The sequence below is a fragment of the Puma concolor genome, chromosome A2 (genome assembly GCF_028749965.1).
Source record: "Puma concolor isolate L17-30 chromosome A2, mPumCon1.1.hap2, whole genome shotgun sequence".
Classification (NCBI taxonomy): domain Eukaryota; kingdom Metazoa; phylum Chordata; class Mammalia; order Carnivora; family Felidae; genus Puma; species Puma concolor.
This window is the reverse complement of record NC_141668.1, coordinates 120,064,756-120,086,573: the sequence shown is the minus strand read 5'-3', so window position 1 is coordinate 120,086,573 and position 21,818 is coordinate 120,064,756. Positions and strand designations below refer to the sequence as shown.

General features: G+C 43.1%; 1 long non-coding RNA gene across 1 annotated transcript in view; it reads right to left on the bottom strand.

The window, feature by feature from the left end:
- Positions 1 to 21,818, bottom strand: part of LOC147583485 (uncharacterized) — a 54,400-nt gene that overhangs the window by 5,341 nt on the left and 27,241 nt on the right. Inside the window, exons 4-5 of the long non-coding RNA XR_015248265.1 lie at positions 19,801 to 19,854; positions 18,845 to 18,919 (exon numbers count right to left, since the gene is read on the bottom strand). This is a non-coding gene — a long non-coding RNA (uncharacterized LOC147583485). The remainder of the gene's footprint in view (positions 1 to 18,844; positions 18,920 to 19,800; positions 19,855 to 21,818) is intronic.

Below are 21,818 nucleotides of genomic sequence, written 5' to 3'. Positions count from 1 at the left end.
CATGAATGCTCTGACAGCAAAGAAAAGGACATATACATTGGAAATAATGCAAATAAAATGAACAAAAAAACATCAACTCGAGGAAAAACAAAAAATTATACAAAGAAGGAAATAAAATCACAGCACACGTTTTGGCTTTGCAGTGGATAACAATTATATAACATAATAATCAATAAATACTGTTTTAACAAAAATTATCCTTTGACTATAGAAGTTTATAGGAAAGGATAGGGAGGAAGTAACAGACATTTTTATCTCATAACAGCAACTTACAAGGTGATTTCTAAAATTAATAAATCAAGAGGCAGCAGTATCAGTATTTTATTTTGATACATACCAATAAGTATCTTGATAGTTGCAACTGAAAACTTTTAGAAAAATTATGGCCTAAGGAGTCTTCTGTGACTTAGATTATTTTTGTGGGAATGGTTTAGATTTATTCTTCACCAGGTTCTCAGAGTCAATATGGAAACACAATAGCTAAAAGTACAGGTTCTAGATTCGGATTTCCTGAGTGCTCAGCATGACCTGTCACTTTCTATTAGTAGGGTAGATTTAGACAGGTTAACTCACTACTCTCCTAACTTCCCCATATGTAAAATAGGAAACATAATAATAGTACCTTTCTAATAGGATGGCTGTGAGAATTAAATAATGCATGTAAAGCACTTAGCATTCTATCTGGCACACATTCATCAAGTATTAGTGATCACTATTATCACTCTCATTTATGATTCTGTCAGGGTATGTCACCCTTCAATGTCCTTCCAAAAAGATCACTATGATAGAGCTATAGGTGAAGGAAACAGAACACGTAACTGGAATTCAATGTCTGCTCACGTTATAAACAGATAGATCCTAAATGCAAAGCTAAGCAGGTTTGGTATCTTCCACCACCTTGTTATTTTTCTCTTGAGACAAGAACTGAACACAGTTGTGGGTAACAGTATAAGGAGTAGTTAATAAAGAAGCATAAAATCAGACTCAGGTCAAACTCGGCTTTCCACCTATTAACTACATGAGTATATGCTAATTTATTGCTTCTATGGGCTAAATTGTGTTCTCTCAAAATGTGTACCTCAGAATGTGACTGTATTTGGAGATGGGGGTCTTTAAAGAGGTAATTAAGGTAAAAGGTCATAAGAGTGGGCCCTAATCCAATATGACTGATGTTCTTATAAGAACAGGAGATTAGGACACAGGTACCCACAGAAGAAAGACCTTGCGAGGACAAAGGAAGAAGATGGTCATCTGCAAGCCAAAGAGGGAGGCCTTAAAAGAGAACAACCCTGTCAACACCTTATCTCAGACTTCCAGCCTCCAGAACTATAAGAAAATAAATTGTTTATGCTATCCAGTATAGGAATAGGTAGGAATATATATACCTCATGAGATCATTGTGAGGATTAAATCATCTAGAAAGGTACTATCATAGTGCTTGGCATATAGTAGGTACTCAATAAATGTATGCTGGCATTATTATTATGTTATTATTATTAAAAACAATTGGGGCACCTGGGTGGCTCAGTTGGTTAAGCGTCTGACTTTGGCTCAGGTCATGATCCCACGGCTTGTGAGTTTGAGCCTCGCGTCGGGCTCTGTGCTGACAGCTCGGAGTCTGGAGCCTGCTTTGGATTCTGTGTCTCCCTCTCTCTCTGCCCCTCCCCTGTTCATATTCTGTCTCTCTCACTCTCAAAAATATATAAACATAAAAAAAAAAGACAATTACTCTGGTCTTTCCACAGTACAGAAGCAAAGATAGATGCTAAGTGACTGACTAAACCAAAATTATCAAAGCTATTATAATGACTTAATAATTCATCTTCAAATCTTTAGTCTTGTCCTCTTCAATTCATGTCCACAATACTACCAGAATATCCCTTCTGGAATAAAAATGTGGCTGTGATATCTAGTATCCAAAAATGGCCTCACAACCCTCCCTATACACACAGGCCGATCATCCCACCAGAGATGAACCCCCTGTTCCCTCCCCATGAATCTGGGCTGTGCCTGTGATGAGTTTGACCAGTTCAACACAAAGGAAGTGACATCCTGAGTACAGACATTAAGAAGGCTTGGCAGCTCCTGAGCCACCAAGAACAGGCTACTCTGTTGAAGAGAGGTCACAAGGAAAGGCCCACAAGGACAAAGAGTAATAGAGAAGCCACATGAAGAAATACCAATGTGCCAGACATCCAGTCCCAAACTTCAGCCCTAGCCACTGTCTCACTGCTACTGATGAGAGACCCCGAGCCAGATCCATAGAAGAACCACCCACGTGAACCCCAACCAGCTCACAGGATCATGAGATGTAATAAAATGGTGTTGGTTAAACCAGAAAGTTTGGAGTGGTTTGTTATGAAGCAAAAGGTAACTGAGACACGGACAATGATATTGCTCTACTTAAAACCCTTGGTATAACCATAACCAAACTTCCATAACCTTCCCAAGCTGTGTGACTTGGGCAAATTACCTAATCTCTCTGCATCATTTTCCCCATCTGTAGAAGTAATAATAGTAGCTTCTTAAAGGATTGTTGTGAAGATTAAGACACAATACATGTAAGACACTTGGAGCAGTCTCTGGCATATAGTAAGTGCTCAATATGTGTCAACTGTCGTCATTATCATCATCCCTACTGCCTTTCTCCAGCCTCCTCCCCCACTACTTCCCAGATGCACTCTAGAGGACAGTCACACTAAAATACTTTTTCCCGCAGCACATCACACCTCACAACTCTTTACCTTCGTACATTCCATTCTTTCTACCTGGAATGTCCCTCACTTGCTCTGTCTGCCTAGAAAATCCCCATGTCCTTACCTGAAGCTTTCTTGGATCTCCCCAGTCAGTGTGGTCTGCCCCTGTGCTCCTCAGAGTACCTACTTCTTGTCTCTGTGGAGGAGCCTGCTCACAGCAGGCTCTTGATACATCTTTCTGGAAGGGAAGAGCCGGCTTTTAGAGCACTGGTTTTCAACAGGAGTGGAGAGCAGGAAGGGGAACAATTTTGGTCCTCAGGGGACATTTGGCAATGCCTGGAGACATTTTTAGTTGTCACAAAACGGGGGTCTGCTACTGGCATCTAGTGGGTAGAGACCGAAGATGCTGCTAAACATCGGACAATGCACAGGACAGCTCCCACAACAAGGAATTAGCCAGCCCTAAATGCCAATAGTGCTGGGGCTTAGAAACTTATAGAGGATCATCACATACGCTCTCAAGAGAAAGCCAACTGGCTGAATGCACATATGCTCAGTAGACGGAATGCACACTGCCACCACCCTCATCCCAACTCAGGCCTCTTCTCAGTATTCCTGGATGCTGAAGGTCGTGGGAAGGGTACTGAAGGACAAGTAAAGGCTTTAATCTGGCCACTGTCCTTCCTGTTTGATGTGATCCAAAGCAAAACCCCTCCCTCCTCAGGATCCTTATTTCCACATCCAATGGTCCCTTCCAGCCCTGACATTCTATGATTCTGCAATTGTAGGTTGGTGCCTGCTGTTTCTTTCTTGGCTAAAAGATGTCAACGCTGTACAGACTCTCTCACATGCCAAGAGAGGAAAAATCCCAGATAGGCTGGCCTGAGTCACTGAGAGCTTGTGTTACATCCTGGACCACCTAGAACTCAAGTGAACTCACATGCCTGAGACTAAGGCTCCCCACCTGCCCAAGTAAGAGCCAAGACTGCAAGCTTCAGAATAAACAGGATGGGGGAAGATGGCCCTTGAAGGCTGCATGGCTAACTCACCTCTAATCTAAAGAGGCCTGTCAGTCAAAGCATGTTGTGTCTTTGCGGGGGAGTAGGGAGGCATCTATGAAATCTGCCCCTTTGTCTCCCAGGATAAGAGTGATAAGAAACCTCACCCCAGAGAAGGATGACTTCTGCACTGCGAGCATAGCTGATGCCTGGGGCTCCTCTGGGGGCTAGTTTTGGTGTTTATAAATGACTTGAATAGAAGGTACAATGGTGTAGTGGTAAAAAGCTTCATCAGACAGGTCTGAGCTTGAGTCCCAGGTCTGTTGCTTTCTGTGTGATCCTAGGTAAACAACTTAGTCCTATCAAAGCCTCAACCCTGCACTGGGAATAGTAACATAGGGTTGTTCTGTGGATTAACTGAAATATTGAAATCCTAGGTTTAGCCTACTGCACAGCATAACTGCAAGTAGATGGCAGTCATTATTATGAAAAGCATATTATAGGATGACTGAATAGGTGAGGAGTATGATGACATTTATTGGCATTCTTGCATAAACCCTTAAATCCCTGTAGGATGCTAGTGAATTATAATACTGAGACCAAACACTTTTATAGCTCTTACCACATGCTTATAGCTATTTTAAGTGCTTTCCATATATTAACTCAATCCTCACAAAGACCCTATATGATAGGTATTCTATTATTCCCATTTTATAGATGGGAAAATGAGACAGAGAGGTTCACCAGTTGCCCAAGGCACACAGCTGGTAAAAGGAGGATGAGGATGAGAGTTTGGACAAAGGGTGATATGGTTCCAGGGTCTCTGCCCTGAGCAATACACATATTGCCCCTGAAGGACTCTAGAAAAGGATAAGAAATGGCCAGGGGGCGGGGTCCACCAGCCTGCCTCAAACCCCTGCCCAGTTTCTAAATACCTTCTCCACACCCAGATAGCAGAGCATAGCAACTGCCCAACACGGAAGCACCTAGCTCTGTAAGAAAGGGTCCAGGAGCAGCTATAGGGATGTGGGCAAGGGATGCCACATGGGAAACAAAGGAGATTTGGAATTGAGCAAACTAGGACACTGCCCCAGTACCACCCTGTGACCGTGGATGACTCTGGGCACAGAGACATACTTTCAGACCTTTATTCCTCTGTCTCTCTAAATCCCTGTTTGCTCTAGAGTGCCAGGTTCTAACGAGAAAAGGCTAGTCTATGGCTGGGGCCTTGGTCGGTTCCTCTCCCGGGGGAAGAGCGCCACCTAGTGAGCCACTCTGAGAATGTCCCAGAGCAGTAGGCTGGAACTCCAGAGACGTGGTTGCTAGTAACTAAGACGCCCATACTCAGCTGTGTGATTGCAGGCAAGGTGCTTCACCTTTCAGAACCTCAGAATTCTGGTCGGTAAAAGACAGTAAACAACAATCAAGGATGGTAACCTTTATAATAGCTGAGGGGCGCCTGGTTGGCTCAGTCAGTGTATCTTCTGACTTCGGCTCAGGTCATGATCTCACAGTTCATGGGTTCAAGCCCCACATCGGGCTTCCTGCTGTCAGCACAGAGGCTGCTTCAGATCCTCTGTTCCCCCCCTCTCTCTGCCCCTCCCCTGCTTGTGCTCTCCCTCTCTCAAAAATAAATAAACTTTCAAAAAATATATTTGCAATAGCTGACACTTTCTTTCTCCCACAGTTTTTCACTTTGAAATGCAGTGAATAGTAAATGATAAATTTTAGAAGTCATATATTTGTTCTGGGCACTCATGAGCTATAGCAGATCCTCTATTTTTTCCTTCACTTTTTTTTTGTTTTGATTTGTTTTTGTTTTGTTTTGTTTTTAATGTAACAACACTTAAAATAAGATCTATTCTCTTGGGGCACCTGGGTGGCTCAGTTGGTTAAACATCTGACTCAATTTCGGCTCAGGTCATAATCCCTGGGTCCTGGGATCAAGCCCTGCCAACTGGGGAGCCTGCTTAGGATTCTCTCTCTCATCCTGTGTCCCTCTCCCCAGCTTGTGCACTCTCTCTCTCCCTCTCTCAAACTTAAAAAAAAAAAAATCTACTCTCTTAACAGATGTTTAAGTGCACAATACAGTGCCATATTGTCAACTGTAAGCATTATGTTGTAGGGCAGACCTCTAGAACTTACTCAGAGTGCATAATTGAAGCTTTATGCCCATTAATTTAACACTTTTTGAGGACTTTTTTACATGATAGGCCCTGTTCTAATATTATGCATATTAATTAAGAGTGAATACCAACAGTATGACTGTACGCTATAAAAAAATCTAGGAGCCATGGAAGTGTCACCCACTCTGGGAGGGGAGAAATGTCAAAAACAGTTATACCCATGGTCACATGCTCCCAAACTCTGTGTGTCTGCCTTGACATGGGACCCACTGCACTATTTACATGCCCGTTTGTCTGCTTCCAAGTTGGTATCTGAACTCCTTAGGAATGGTGTCTGGGTCCTAATCACCTTCATAAACCCAGCACCCAGGAGAGGGGCCGGCACATGGTGGCTCCTCAATAAATACTGGTCCAGGGAAAAAGCCCTATTCCTCTTCCGTGCCCAAAGGCCCTCCCTCCTTTCTTTTGTGAGACTTTCCTCTTCTTCCCAATAATCCACAGAGAATCAGGACAGGGACTCAGCCCAGGCACCAGCCATAATTTGCCAACCCAAAGAAGTTACACTCATGTTAACTATTCCAAGTATAATGGAATGAAAACGTTGTGGGAGAAAGGAAGGAGACTAACCGTGTTCAGACACTTTATGCTGACCATTCTACCTTTATTACCTTAAATTACATAACAAGCCTGGGAGATAGGGAGTAAGTGGCAGGTCTGGGATTTGAATCTGGGCAGCCTGACTCCATACTCTTATACTCATGTTCACCATGTTCTGCCCCATGGCTCTCCCTCCAAGCTTCAGTGAGTGGCAACTGCTACTGTCAGTGAGGAACAGAGCTCAAAGCCTACTGTTTAGGCTTCTCTCCCTCCACACTCAGACCTTCCTAGAATCAGAAGATTCTTCTGGAATCTTCATGCTCAGTCCTTGAAAGCTGCAAAGCATCTTTCTGGGGCTTGCCATTTCTATTTGTAGCCTCTTATTCCTGAAGAAACTCTGAAGAATTCCCTGGGGTCAGGTGCAGTCCACTGGGTTAAACCAACTCACGAAACTGATACCTGAAAGATACCATTTTCCACCTGCTCACCTGGGCAACAAAATCAATGAAGATAACAATAACAGCAACAACAGTGCACATCTTTGAGCTATTATGGGGTGCCGGCCTATTGCTAAGCCGTTCTCAAACATCATCTCCTTCATCCTCACAACAACATTCAGAGATATGTTTTATTTGACTTCTGTTGGATAAGGCTCTTGAGAACAAAGCTATTGGTTTGGGCCTTCCAGGTAGCAGATGCCAAAACAGAATTAGACATGCAGGGGAATTCTTGGGAGAAACATATGAGAAGGATAAAGGGGGAAGGAGCAGGAATAGGCAGGTGTGCCTCCAACCCTGATGCAGGTGTGACACCTATGGAGAGACAGAGGGAAGGAAGGATTGGTTGAGAAAAGCCCAGGCTGCAGTGCCCTACGACCCTCACCGCAGCCTCAGCATGAACACAGTGGAGCAGGGGAGGGAGGCTGAAGCTAACTACACCCCTCACAGGTGCTAACTGCACCCCTTTCTTAAAGTTGCTCCGAGAAGTGTGATTCTATGGCTGCCACAAAAGACTGTGCTCCCTGCTGGTTCCCCAACACCTAGAATAGTGTCTAGCACATTGTACTCAATAAATATTTATTGAATCAATCTGTTACTTGAAATAATCCTTTTATAATATATAAGGAAAGTTAAGTGCAGAAAAGTTGAGTGACCTGCCCAAGGTTATACAACTGGTAGGTAGCCCGGCCCAGATTTGAGCCCTGGCTTTCTCACTCCAAAGCCCACATACTTAAGGCTGTGTTCCTCCATGCCTTGGCCTTCCCCACCTCCCTCTTCTTTCCCCATACTGAGCACCCAAACATGGTCTGGCTGTAATATCAGGATTTGTCTTGCATTTTTTTCACTCACTCACTCAGACAATCACTCAATTTGTTCATTCATTTAACAAATGTTTCCCAGGTACTGCACAGGCTACTTGGGTGACACACACCAATAGGAAAGGTCTCTCTCCTTGGGAAGCTCATAGCCACAGGCAGGGAGGTAGTCACATAACAAAAGATTAGTACGCAATGTGACAAGTGTTACAATGGCAGTGCACTGCTCACAATTAAGTCTCAGGGGTGAAGAGGGCCAAGAAGTGGGGCAGAAGCCCACACAGTCTCAGCTAGCTTCTTTTTTTTTTTTTTTTTTTTTTTTTTTATTTATTTTTGGGACAGAGAGAGACAGAGCATGAATGGGGGAGGGGCAGAGAGAGAGGGAGACACAGAATCGGAAACAGGCTCCAGGCTCTGAGACATCCGCCCAGAGCCCGACGCGGGGCTCGAACTCACGGACCGCGAGATCGTGACCTGGTTGAAGTCGGACGCTTAACCGACTGCGCCACCCAGGCGCCCCTCAGCTAGCTTCTATCACTGCCCTCCTCACTCCTCCCACACACATACCTTCACCACCCACAGCCAGGGCACCAAACTTCTGGAGGTAGTTTAACCTCTGAACACACAGGCAAGCCAGGGGCCACGGGGGCTGGAAAAGCACTTTAAGGACGTAATGGTAGCAAGCCTGGTAACCATGGTTACACACAATTCAACTCAACAGTGTGGAAGGAGATGGCCAGCCCAGGAACCCTCCACACAACTATTTAGGAGGTGTTTTAGTTAGCCAAATATAGGCTACATGTAAGGAAAAGATGGAAAAAGGCCTTTATTATGTTTTTAAGTAGGCTCTACACCCAACGTGGGCTTGAACTCACAACCCCAAGACCAAGGGTTGCATGCTGTACTAAATGAAACAGCCAGATGCCCCAAAGGAGGCCTTTAAAACTTATCATACATTACCTGAAAACCATTCAGAAGCTCCTATTTGAGGTCTTCAACAAAATGTTCATCAATGATCAAAACTGCCAAGACATACACACACACACACACACACACACACACACACACACACAGCCTACATAGACGGTATCTTCGGCAAAGTAGAAATATCTTCCAAACAAAGAAAACAGAAAAACTGCAGGGGCAGGTGTGAAGTCAGAGAATCAAAAAAATTACTTAATCCTAGTTGCAAAACTGGAAAACTTAAATATCCTTCAATGTGGGATTGAACAAATTTGCACATTCACAAAATGGGATTTTTAAAAACTCAGGTTACAGCATGATCCTATTTATTGCATCATGCATGTATATTCACTGAAGGATGCCTGAAGGCAGATCACAAAAATGTTAACAGTAGTGTCTTCTGAATAGAATTTCAAAAAAAATTTATAATCTTTTCTTTCACTTGTCTATATGTTTGGATATTTTTCAACAAGCATATATATCATTTATAAAATCAAGAAAAAAGTTTATAAAGTAACTTTTAATTTGAAAAACAAAATGGGGCACCTGGGTGGCTCAGTCAGTTAAGCGTCCGACTTTGGCTCAGGTCATGATCTTACAGCTCATGAGTTCAAGCCCCACGTCGGGCTGTGTGCTGACAGCTCAGAGCCTGGAACCTGCTTCGGATTCTTTGTCTCCCTCTCTCTCTCTGCCCCTCCCCTGCTCACATTCTGTCTCTCTCTCTCTCTCTCTCAAAAATAAATAAACTTAAAAAAAAGTTTTTTAAAGAAAAAAACAATCAGGGGAGCTTGGGTGGCTCAGCTGGTTAAGCATCTGACTCTTGATTTTGGCTCAGATCATGATCTGACGGTTCGTGGGTTCCAGCCCATGATGGGGTCTGTGCTGAGAGTGCAAAGCCTGCTTAGAATTCTCTCTCTGCCCCTCCCCTACTTGCTCTCTCTCTCCCAAAATAAATAAATTTTTTAAAACTTAAAAAAATAATAATAATCAAAAAAAGCACTGAAATGATTCCAAAGGCTATGGACAGTAAGGAGATAAAAGGAAACTACAATTCAAGGAAACCTGTCTAAAAGATTTTTCATGGGGGCGCCTGGGAGGCTCAGTCGCTTAAGCGTCTGACTTCAGCTCAGGTCATGATCTCACAGTTCAGTTCATGAGTTCAAGCCCCACGTAGGGCCCACTACTGTCAGCACAGAGCCCACTTCTGATCCTCTGTCCTTCCCTCTGCCCCTCCCCTGTTCACGCTCCCTCTCTCAAAAATAAACATTTAAAAAAATTAAAAAATAAAAGGTTTTCTATGAATACCTGACAAAGGTATCACTGAGAGCCAATTATTAAATGAGACTCAAGGCATAGATTTCAGGGTCCCCTCTACAAGACCTCTCTGCAGTCTTTTTTAAGTGATGGTAACACACAGTAGGTACTCTCCAAATATTTGCTGTATGAATCAGTAAACTATCATGTTGGCAAACTACCATTTCCTTGTAGTTTCATCTCTCTTCCTTTCAAATTCAGATGAATGGCATTTGTTCACCTGATGGATTCACCAGATCTCATTTCCTTTTATTTATAGGGTCAGTGGTAACTCCAAAATTCCTACCTAGGTGCAGCTTAAAGGCAGCAGTCTAGTTGGAAATCGAGTTTGGGGACTTGTCATGAAACTGTGTTTGCAAAGTACCTTAAATACAACCGAGATGATACCAATTGTTTATATCAATGGAAGTGGAGGCTGATGGAAACAGTGGGGAACTACAGTCTTCTCCAGTGATTCCCTGGCTCTACCAAAGGACAAAGCTAGTCAACTAGATCACAGGAATGTGGTCAACATTCTTGACCTGGGCTCTGTCCTCTATTCAAGTCCAACCTCAGAGCCCATCAATCATGTACACCCTTGCCCCATTCTTCCAACAGATTTAGAAACAAGGATCCCTGAACCTCCATGGGTGGCCCCACTGAATCTTGCACCCTGGTATTCATGTGGTCCCTTCCTAAACTGACTCTGGTCTTGGCTATATGGGTCCTCTGGCCAATACTAGATGAGCAAATGTGATGAAAGTGGGGCTAGATAAGCACTTGCACACCGGGGCTTGTCCCCTTCGAATGCTCCCTTTTGGTACCCTGTTGCCACATAAGAAGGTTGAGCAAGACACATGAATGATGAGGAACCACATCAGGAGAGAGGCCCAGCCATCCTAGCATTCTGCCTAGCAGGCACAAGAGGGCCCTCAGATGAGACCAACAGAATAATTACCTAATCAAACCACAAAATCATGAGAAATAATAAATTATGTTAAACCACTAGGTTTTTTTTTTAATTTTTTTAATTTTTTAAACTTTTTTTAATGTTTATTTATTTTTGAGAGAGAGACAGAGCATAAGCAGGGTAGGGGCAGAGAGAGAGACAAAGAATCTGAAGCAGGTTCCAGGCTCTGTCAACACAGAGCCTGACGTGGGGTTCAAACTCATGGACCATGAGATCATGACCTGAGCTGAAGTCGGACGCTTAACCAACTGAGCCACCCAGGCACCCCTAAATCACTAAGTTTTAAAGTGGTTCCTTATGCAGCAGTAAATAACTGAAATAGCTCTGATCCTTATTTTCCTGTCAATTCCATGCTGACCTCAACTGCTATTCCTCTCCTTGGTGCTTACTCCACTCCACCCACAATGGCTGCCTTGCTGTTCCTCAGTCACACCAAGCCCCCACCTCAGGGCCTTTGCACTTGCTGTTCCATTCACCTGGAAAGTATCTCCCCCAGATATCCACATGGCTTGTTCACTCAACTCCTTCAATTCTACTTAAATGCCACCTTCCCATGAAGACTTCCCTCATCAGTCCATTAAAAATTGTCACCACTGGGGCAACTGTCATCACTGAGCCTGGGTGGCTCAGTTGGTTATGCAGGCAGCTCTTGGTCATGATCTCATGGTCATGGGATCAAGCCCCACACTGAGTGTAGTAAAGCCTGCTTGGGATTCTCTCTCTTCTCTCTCTGTCCCTCCCCACACTCATGCTCACTCGCTTTCATTCTCTCTCTCTCAAAACAGATAAACAAAAATTGTCACCTGGGTGCCTGGGTGGCTCAGTCAGTTAAGCATCTGACTTCAGCTCAAGTCATGATCTCACAGTTCATGAGTTCAAGCCCCGCATCGGGCTTTGTGCTGACAACTAAGAGCCTGGAGCCTGCTTCAGATTCTATGTCCCCCTCTCTCTGCCCCTCCCCTGCTCGCACTCTGTCTCTCTTTATCTCAAAAATAAATAAACATTAAAAAATAAAAAAATAAAAGCCATACCTCCAAATATGGTCACATTTTTTAAAAATACAGGATGATAAATGTGATGCCCATTACATAAAAGAGCCTACAAGAACACTGAGGGGAGTTGTCTAACCCAGTTGTAGAAGTTCAGCAGACCACAAGAGGGTGGGAAGATGTTTGCAGCAGAGATCCAAAGTAAAGACACATTCCCTGGAGAGAATAAAGGGTCCATGAAATGAAGAGATGTAACACAGCATGAAGTTTCTGTTTTACTATAGCCCTTGACAATATGTGCCCAACCTCCCTCTTCTCTCAAAACAACTGAAGGGTTGTGGTCTGCCACCTCCAAGTCCAGTCCTGTTCCTAGTTCCCAGGACAGACTTGACCTGAGATGGCAAGGACATAGCCTTCCTCTACAGAAACCAACACTGAGTCACCCCTCCCCCTCCACCAGGCGGGATGGGGTTGGGAAGGCGGCCTGGCATTGGGGTCCAGTTCTGATGACCAAATTCAAGCCTCATCCTCAACACCTGGAGCTGTGTCTTGGCAAATTCCTAGCACCTTTGGACTCCAGACCTGCCTGAGAAAAACCACTAAAAAAACAACTAAAAACCACTAAAAAAGCAACCAATAGAAAATCCGTCCTGATCTGCTTAAGCAACTAAGGAGGTTTGTTGGTTTGAAGAACTAAACATTCTAATGATAGGGGGCTGGACTCAGGCACAGGACTCAAATTATGTCACTGGGACTGAATTTTTCTCCATTTCTTAGCTCTATCTTCAGCTGGGTTGGTTTCATTCATCCTTGGGCTCTTCAAAGGTCCCCAGCCTCTGCCCTAGCTTCAGTCTTTCCCTTCAGGGTATCAAACTGGCTGCTGCACCTCCAGTCCCACCTTTTCCCAGACATAAGAACCAATGGAAGGAGGGCACCTGCCTCTCTCCAGCCAATCCCAGAAAAGCCTTGGCTGTATTTCATTGGTTATGACTGCATTATGTGGCCCATCCCTAAAGAAATCACTGTGGTTTTCACCTAACCTCATGCTGGGGGGTGGGACAAAGGATTTAATAATTTGATTGGCCAGATGGAGACCAAGAGTTGGGAGTGGTGCTCACAGACAACACCTGCTGAGAGGAGAAAACACAGATATGGGCTAGAACCTGAAGAAAGGAAAATGGCTGTTGGAGGGGCAGATAATAACCTCTTACTCCAAGTTTAGCTTCAGAGCCTGGCCTCCAGTACCCCAGCCAAAGAGACAAATAATAGTCCTTGATTAAAGAATATCAAACCTTCTGCCACATTCCATAAAATTCAAAAACATAAATGGTGAAATCATATCTTTTATAATAAAATGAAAATCAAAGATGTTCAAATATACTTAAACCACTGAAACACATGTGGGTCTAAATGATGGTAATGATTTTTCAATATAATTTGTTTTCAGGATTTAAAAAAAAAAAGGATGGAATGCTATTTTTTTTTTTTTTTAACGTTTATTTATTTTTGGGACAGAGAGAGACAGAGCATGAACGGGGGAGGGGCAGAGAGAGAGGGAGACACAGGATCGGAAACAGGCTCCAGGCTCTGAGCCATCAGCCCAGAGCCTGACGCAGGGCTCGAACTCACGGACCGCGAGATCGTGACCTGGCTGAAGTCGGACACTTAACCGACTGCGCCACCCAGGCGCCCCTGGAATGCTATTATTAACATACACCTTTGAAACAGAAGGATAAAATTAGTGAAAGGAAAACAGTGTCACCAGCTAGACCCCGAGACCTGACCTTTGCTGCCCACCTGCTTATACTCGTCGACCTTTGTCCCACATTTTTTCCTTAAGCTCTTCTTTCTAGCTTATCTCTTAACTCAGGCAAATGGAACCCAAAACCACCCCTCAAATAATAGCGGCAATCCTGACAAGACCTCCAGCTGGCCCAGACCACCCAGACCCGTTTCAGAGTAACCCTAGACTCATGCCTATGCAGATGGACCACCAAGTGACCTCTAGAATGACTGACAACTACCTTTACCTCATTGTAATACTAAAATCTCCATCCAAGAAGGACCACAGCTTTATTTACATAACACAATGTATGTATAGGCATGTTTCCTGAAGGCGCAGGTGCCTCCTTATGACTGCATCTACGTACCATGACAAGCCTCCCTTATGTAAATATTCATCTTAAGCCTAAATAAGGAACCCATTCACCCTTGCTCAAGGAGTCACTGCTTTGGAAGTCATTCCCCGACCCCCCCCCACCCCCCGCCGTGATCTCCTTATTTGATGCAAATAAAGTTTACTTTGGGTGACAATTCCACCTAGTGTATCTGTGACTCACCAAGGAGCAAACTCACGTTGGTTCATTGGCTCAGTTATAAGATGGAATGATCTGAATCATGCCTAGGCTGGTAGGAGGAAGGCAGGAGAATGGGGACAAAAAAATTAAAAATTAAAAATTTGGGGATGCAAACTGGTGCAGCCACTCTGGAAAACAGGGTGGAGGTTCCTCAAAAAATTAAAAATAGTTTTACCCTATGACCCAGCAATAGCACTGCTAGGAATTTACCTAAGGGATACAGGAGTACTGATGCATAGGGGCACTTGTACCCCAATGTTTATAGCAGCACTCTCAACAATAGCCAAAGTATGGAAAGAGACTAAATGTCCATCAACTGATGAATGGATAAAGAAATTGTGGTTTATATACACAATGGAATACTATGTGGCAATGAGAGAATGAAATATGGCCTTTTGTAGTAACGTGGATGGAACTAGAGAGTGTTATGCTAAATGAAATAAGTCATACAGAGAAAGACAGATACCATATGTTTTCACTCTTATGTGGATCCTGAGAAACTTAACAGAAGACCATGGGGGAGGGGAAGGAAAAAAAAAAAAAAGAGAGAGAGAGGGAGGGAGCCAAACCATAAGAGACTCTTAAAAACTGAGAATAAACTGAGGGTTGATGGGGGTGGGAGGGAGGGGAGGGTGGATGATGGGTATTGAGGAGGGCACCTGTTGGGATGAGCACTGGGTGTTGTATGGAAACCAATTTGACAATAAATTTCATATTTAAAAAATAATAAAAAAATAAAAATTAAAAAAATTAAAATAAGTCACGCCTATTATCAAAAACCCATTTCAACAGACTCCAAAGGCTGTCTGAATTCCTCTCTGGTAATACAATTTTGCTTTGTCAAATATTTCATAAAAGTGGGTCACTGGCTAGAGCCAAAAATACTTTTTCGGGCTTTTTTTTTTTTTTTAATGTAGAGATTTGTTTCATATGATTTTTTTTAAGCTGGATTTTTAAGTTGAGCCAATATTTTTGTCCATCTGAAGGAACGCACAGAATATATTTGTTTAGAAATCAGCTATCCTAACAATTTCTAAAATTATTAAAGAAACATTTGATTTAATAACTGTTCTGCCCCTTAACTACTCCCTGCTAAGCATCTTAAGGCAGAAGAAGAGGTTTTAGGAAGGTTTGCTTTTTTTTTTAAAGCCTGAGAAACTGGGACTTCCCTACATTTCAAAGCACAAAGGCCTATTATTCAAGGAAAGGGGCCAGGGAGGCAGAGCAATTCAATTTTGTAGGCCACCGTGTACTTCTTCCTTTCTCCTGCCAAATCAAGGCTCACCCCAGTCCCAAGTGGACCACAAGCGGGGCAGTCCTCTGTGAAAAAGTGAAAGCAATCGAGGAAAAAGAAAAAGCAGTCAGCCAGGAGAGCCTGGGGAGCACTCATTATATTTGAATAGAGCCAGTAAAAGGGGCCTTTGCTGGGCTGCCTGGGTGGGGCCACTCCATTCACACTCCCATTGTAAATTCCATCCGTGTGCTATCATTTCCTGACCCAGAAATGGGGAAATGTTTCTGCCATAAATTTCCCTAGGACCTTGCCTGGCCACAAAATCATTCCCTATGAAGTTCACCGGCTCCTTGGAGATTTGGTAAAGGTTTAAGATCATGTTTGCCTGTGATCCCCTCTCCCCCATTTACTAAATAAAGGGTCTCTTTCCAGCCTCCCTTGTTTTCCTCTCAGGAGCTGGATCCTCAATGAAGTGAAATAAAAGGGGTATGGTTATGAGGAAAGCTTTGGGGGAAATCAGAAGCTCTCCTGTCCTCATGTGGAACATTTAAAATATCTGGCTAGCCTAAAGCCGACGCTAGTCAAGTACCAAATTGTAAACTGAGTGTTTGACTGAGTCTGAGAAACTTGGCTCTTAAACTCTAGCATGCATTAGAACGTCCTTGAAGAGTTTCTGATTCAGTAGTTCTGGGGGGAAGGGGGTACAGAGAACGTGCATTTCTCACAAATGCCCAGTGGTGCTGATGCTGCTGATCCTGGGACCAGACCCTGAGAACCCCTGATGTAGGGAATGGCTGCACCAGACCCCAAACATCAAGTATGTATGTTACATACATTCTGAGGCTCAATAACATCTGAATTCATACTTGGTAAACACTCTGGTGGTCCTGCTGGTCCTGGGACCAGACCCTGAGAACCCCTGATGTAGGGAATGGCTGCACCAGACCCCAAACATCAAGTATGTATGTTACATACATTCTGAGGCTCAATAACATCTGAATTCATACTTGGTAAACACTCTGGTGCCTACCTACAGACAAAGGCTAAGTGCTTTCTGTGGTAGTGCGTATGGGTCTCAATCTACCACACAGATAGAAAATATTTTTAAACTCAACTTCATGTTTAGCCCCTATTCGACCAGAGTGGCAGAACATAACCTCAGTTAATCTGAAGACTTCCTCCCACCTTCAGGGAATGCCTCTAGGTTCTAGGTGCTTATGGAGAATCGTGGTACAGGGAGGGGGTAGGACAGAAGTGCCCTCTGGTCCTTGCTGTCATCTATCTATGTGGTTGTCAAGTGAAATCACCATCACCTTTGTCAGGCCTACAGGCTTCAATCCTCAGTGATCAGCACTGATGTGTCCTTCATCCCCAGGATGCATGACCCCTTCCAACCCAGCACTATTTGTGGGTCACCTTGGGAACCCAGAATCTGCCAGCTATGTCCTTTCTGCTCCCCAGGGCTCTATCTAGAAAGGAGGGCACGGGCCCCTCTCATTCTGCTGCACCTGTGCTTTCATTACACCCCCCTGCACCTGCCTTGGTCTCTCCTCCTTCCACCCACCCCGGCACCTCTGCCCAAACAGTGGACTTTTACCAGTCTGAAGAAGCTCTCGCCCTCTCTTCAAATCCCTTGCTTCCACTCATTTTGACCAGTCCAGGGCTTTCAATGTTCTCCTGAGGGCATTAGGCTTTTGAAAGCCAAAGCCAGAAAGATTCCTCTTTGTTTTTTTCTGCTCTGACATTTCCTTTCCTGAGTTAACGAGCATAGAATAGCCTAGCTGCTTGAATGGAGAAAATGCATAAAAGAAAGATGCTTAGAAGGGAGAAAACATAGGGGCACCTGGGCGGCTCAGTCAGTTGAGCACCCGACTTCAGCTCAGGTCATGAACCTACCAGTCGTGGCCTCAAGCTCCACGTCAGGCTCTGTGCTGACAGCGCCGAGCCTGCTTCAGATTTTCTGTCTCCCTCTCTCTGCCCCTCCCCTGCTGGCATCCTCCCTCCCTCTCCCTCTCTCTCAAAAATAAATAAACATTAAAAATAAATAAATAAATATATAAAAAAAGAAGGGAGAAAAAATAAACTTGCTTTAAACACACACATATAAACATTAGCATTTTACAATTATTACCGACTATTATCGCAATATCTACATTCTCCTGTTTAATCTTCAAGGCACTGCTGTGAGGTAGATAGTATTCTTCCATTTTATAGATGAGAAAATTAGGGCTTAGAAAGATTAAAAAGCCTTCCCTAAAGCCACATATATCAGGTTTTGAACTCAGGGCTTCTGCTTCCTAATCGAAGGCTAAATATACCATACCTCAGCTTAACCTCAAAATGAAGAAAGGGAGAGAGAGAGAAGCCTGCTGATGGAAGGCAAAGGCCAGCAAACTGGTCAGCAGATGTCTGTTAGGAAATAATTTGACCCAAGGGATACTATGAAACCAAGAAGTAGGTGGTAACAAGGGACAGTGAAAAAATAAAGCAAAATGCAAGGGGTTAAGGGGTTTATAGACAGCACAGACTAAGGAGTCAAGAGGCCCAGAGTCAAGACCACAGATTAGGGAGTAACCATTTCCTAATTATGAGAGACAGGTTAGGTGTCCAGAAAATGAAGACTCAAGCCAAAGTGCTCTGTGACCTTCAAATCCTGAGCAGACTAGGAATCAGAAATACAGGCAGTCATGGAAGTAAATCAAGGCATCAGGAATCAAGAACTAGACCTTCAACTATGAAAGGGTACATGTGCCTTTAAATGGTCCTCCTGGGAAACTAAAAGCCTACAAGTAGAGTAGGAACATGAGCGTGACAGGAAGCAGCTGAGTGAAAAGCCATGATAGGAACAGGGGAGCAGAGATGAGAAAATGTCCTCAGGGTCAAAAGGTACCTCGCTGTGCACAGGGAACATCTACTGTCATTGCCTAGCATGCCCTCTTCTGACAACAAAGCCCATCTCATCCGTTTGAGGAACAAATTTCCCCAACACGGCTCATGGGTTCAAGAGGGATTGGCTGCCTACTGGCCAGGCCTGGATTCCATGTCACAGTGACTGGCTCAGAGGTGAGTCTATGACCAAAGGTAGGCCAGTCAGCATTACTATGGTCTGAATATTTGTGTCCTCAGGCCCCACCAAGTTTATATGTTGAAATCCTAACCCTTAAAGATGGTATTTGCACATAGGGCATTTGGGAGGTGCTTAGGTCATGAATGTAACTAGGGTTCCTATAAAAGAGATTCACCCCCCCCCCCTCCCCAGAGATCCCTTACCCCTTCTATCAGGTGAATATACACCAAAAAAAGTACCTTCTACCAATCAGGAAGTGGGTCCTCACCAGCCACACCAAATCTGCTGGCATCATGATCTTGGACTTCCAGCCTCTAGAACGGTAATAAATAAATTTCAGTTGTTTATAAACTACCCAGTCTGTGGTATTTTGTTAAAACAGCTGAAAAGGACTAAGACAAGTGTCAACTTTGTAACTATTCTGGAGCCATAGGCAAAGAGATAACTGGTCTATTGAGCTTGCTAAGCCAGTAGAAGATAAGCTTGGAGCTGATGCTGTCCATCTAGACTGTCTTTCTCAGGGAAAGCATGCCTGAGAATAAAGCCAACAGCACAGAAGGTAGGGCCAAAATCAGAGGCAGACCAGAAGAGAAAGAAAATTTACCCTGAGAACATACTCTGGGGCCCTGCATCCAATCACTACACATTCATCCCCATGAATTTCTCAGGTGAACTGATAAATTCCCATTTTTGGTTAAATGTCACTTTCTCAAAGAGTCCTTGCTAATTCACTGTGCCCCCAGCCATAGCAGGATAGGGACAGCCATTCTGAAGTGCTGTATCTGATTTCTTGACCCATAGATATTATGAGAGATCATAAATGATATTGACTATTTTTAAGCCACAATGTTTTGAGATTGTTACACAGCAATAGATAACTAATACAAAGTCCAAGAACAAAACAGCAAATGGTTATTAGCTCAAGGGCTAACTAACTCCAATCAACTGACAGTGGTCTAGAGAAAGTTGCATCAGAGCTGAGCAAGAAAGAGGTGAAATTAAATTAGTGGTGTCTGTCATGAAATGGGAAGTGATAGCGACTGTGTTTTTTATTTGCCAACCCTGGTCTAACACAATTGATTACAGACCCTGATAACAATGTCCAAAGAGGGAAAGGAAGAAAAAGACAGGTAGAGGGGGTAGCAAAAGAAGCACTTGACTTTAAGACACAAAGATTCCAATCTCAGCTACTTACCAGCCATGGGAGCTTGGGGAGGTTGTGAGCTTCTCTGGGGCTCAGTTTCCTCGCCTGCAAAATCATGAGAGGGTTAAATTAAATGAGATTGTAACACAGATGTCTGGCGGTAGGTCCTCAATAAGTGAGAGTGTGGTGGGAGTCCTGGCTGAGCCTAAGCAAACTTTGGGTGTGTGGAATGGATGTGAGGTCCATTTGACTTTCAAAAACAGCAACAAGTCACAGCATTCAAGGCCTTCCTAAAGCTCTTCTCCCCAAAGTGCATCCTATGAAATGCATTCTGTCAAATACTAGTCATGTTGGATCTTAACAGGTATTACACAAATGAAGAGAGTTTGCTTACATATATTTATCAAATGACCCAGAAATCCCATTCCTGGTATTCACTGTAGAGATGTGAAAATTTATGCTTACACAAAAACCTGTACATGAATGTTTACGGCAGATCTATTCATAATTACCAAAAGACTGGAAACAACCCAGATATATTTCAACAGTATAAATAAACATGGAATATTATTCAACAATAACAAAGACCTAAACATACACACACACACACACACACACACAGACCTAATAATTGATATATGCAACAACATGGGTGAGTCTCAAAAGGTATTACCTGAATAAAAAAAGCCAGTCTCAAAGGCTATATAGTATATAATTCCATCTATATGACATTCTTATAAAAGAGAAATGTCAAAAAGAAAACTATATTGGTAGAGAAAAGTCAGTGGTTGCCAGGGGTTAGAGAAGTAGGGGATGTGATTATAAAAGGGTAACACAAGGGAGTTTGGGGGTGTAATAACACTATTCTCTGAATGTGGTCATGGTTATACAAATCCACATATGTGTAAAATTTCAAAGAAGTATACACCAAAAAAAATGTTAATTTTACTGTATATTATTTTTCAAAATGAAATTAAAGGAAAAATACTTATAAATGTGGAAATTTGGGGACAGAAAACAGGATGCTTTACAATAGGAGTTCTCAGAGCCTTTAACATGCTTTACTCACATATTTAATAGGTATTAATTAACTGTATATTTATTAAATCACAAATGAGTATCTAATGGGGATGCCCGGTTGGCTCAGTTGGTGCATCATGTGACTCTTGATCTCAGGGTTGTGAAGTTTGGGCCCAACATTGGGTGTAGAGATTACTAAAAAATAAAAAATAAATCTTTTAAAAGAATGAGCATCTATGATGCTCAAAAACTAGAAGAGAAAATATGTAGCATTTCCCTAACTTATTTGACCACAGAATTTTTTTTCTCACAGCATCTGAGGATTCTGGTGTTTCCTGGATTCACTCTGGGAAATTCACATTTGGTAACAGGTATGAGCTCTTGCCTTGATATCTGGGATCCAGAGAAGACTAAAATGATAGGTTGTGAGTCAGGTACTATTTAACACCGAGTAACGGAGGGGCGCCTGGTTGGCTATATTAGTGGAATATGCAACTTTTTAAAACAGTTTTTATTTATTTATCTTGAGAGACAGAACGTGCGCGCACATGGCAGAGGGCCAGAGAGAAAGGGAGAGAGAGAGAATCCCAAGCACATGGGGCTCGAACTGACAAACTGTAAGATCATGACCTGAACTGAAATCAAGAGTCAGATGCTTAAATGACTGAGACACCCAGGCACCCCTTGCATACAACTCTTGATCTTGAGGTTGTGAGTTCAAGCCCTACACTGGGTGTAGAGATTACTTAAAAAATAAAATCTTTAAAAAAAAAACAAAAAACAACAAAAAACACTGGGTAATTGAGACTGCCCTATACAAATGCCAGGGTGAGGAGGTTACAAGTAATAAAAAGTAACAAGTACTCTTCTGGTTTTTAAAACTTTTATGTATACATCTAAAAATACACACCAATATTTCTCTGTGTGTATGTGTGTGTCTCTCTCTGTTTCTCTACCACTCATTCATATGTGCATGTGCACTGAAAAAAAAGTCTAGAATCTAAAGGAATTCACCAAAAGACTGTTAGTGGCTAAATCTGTGGTAAAAT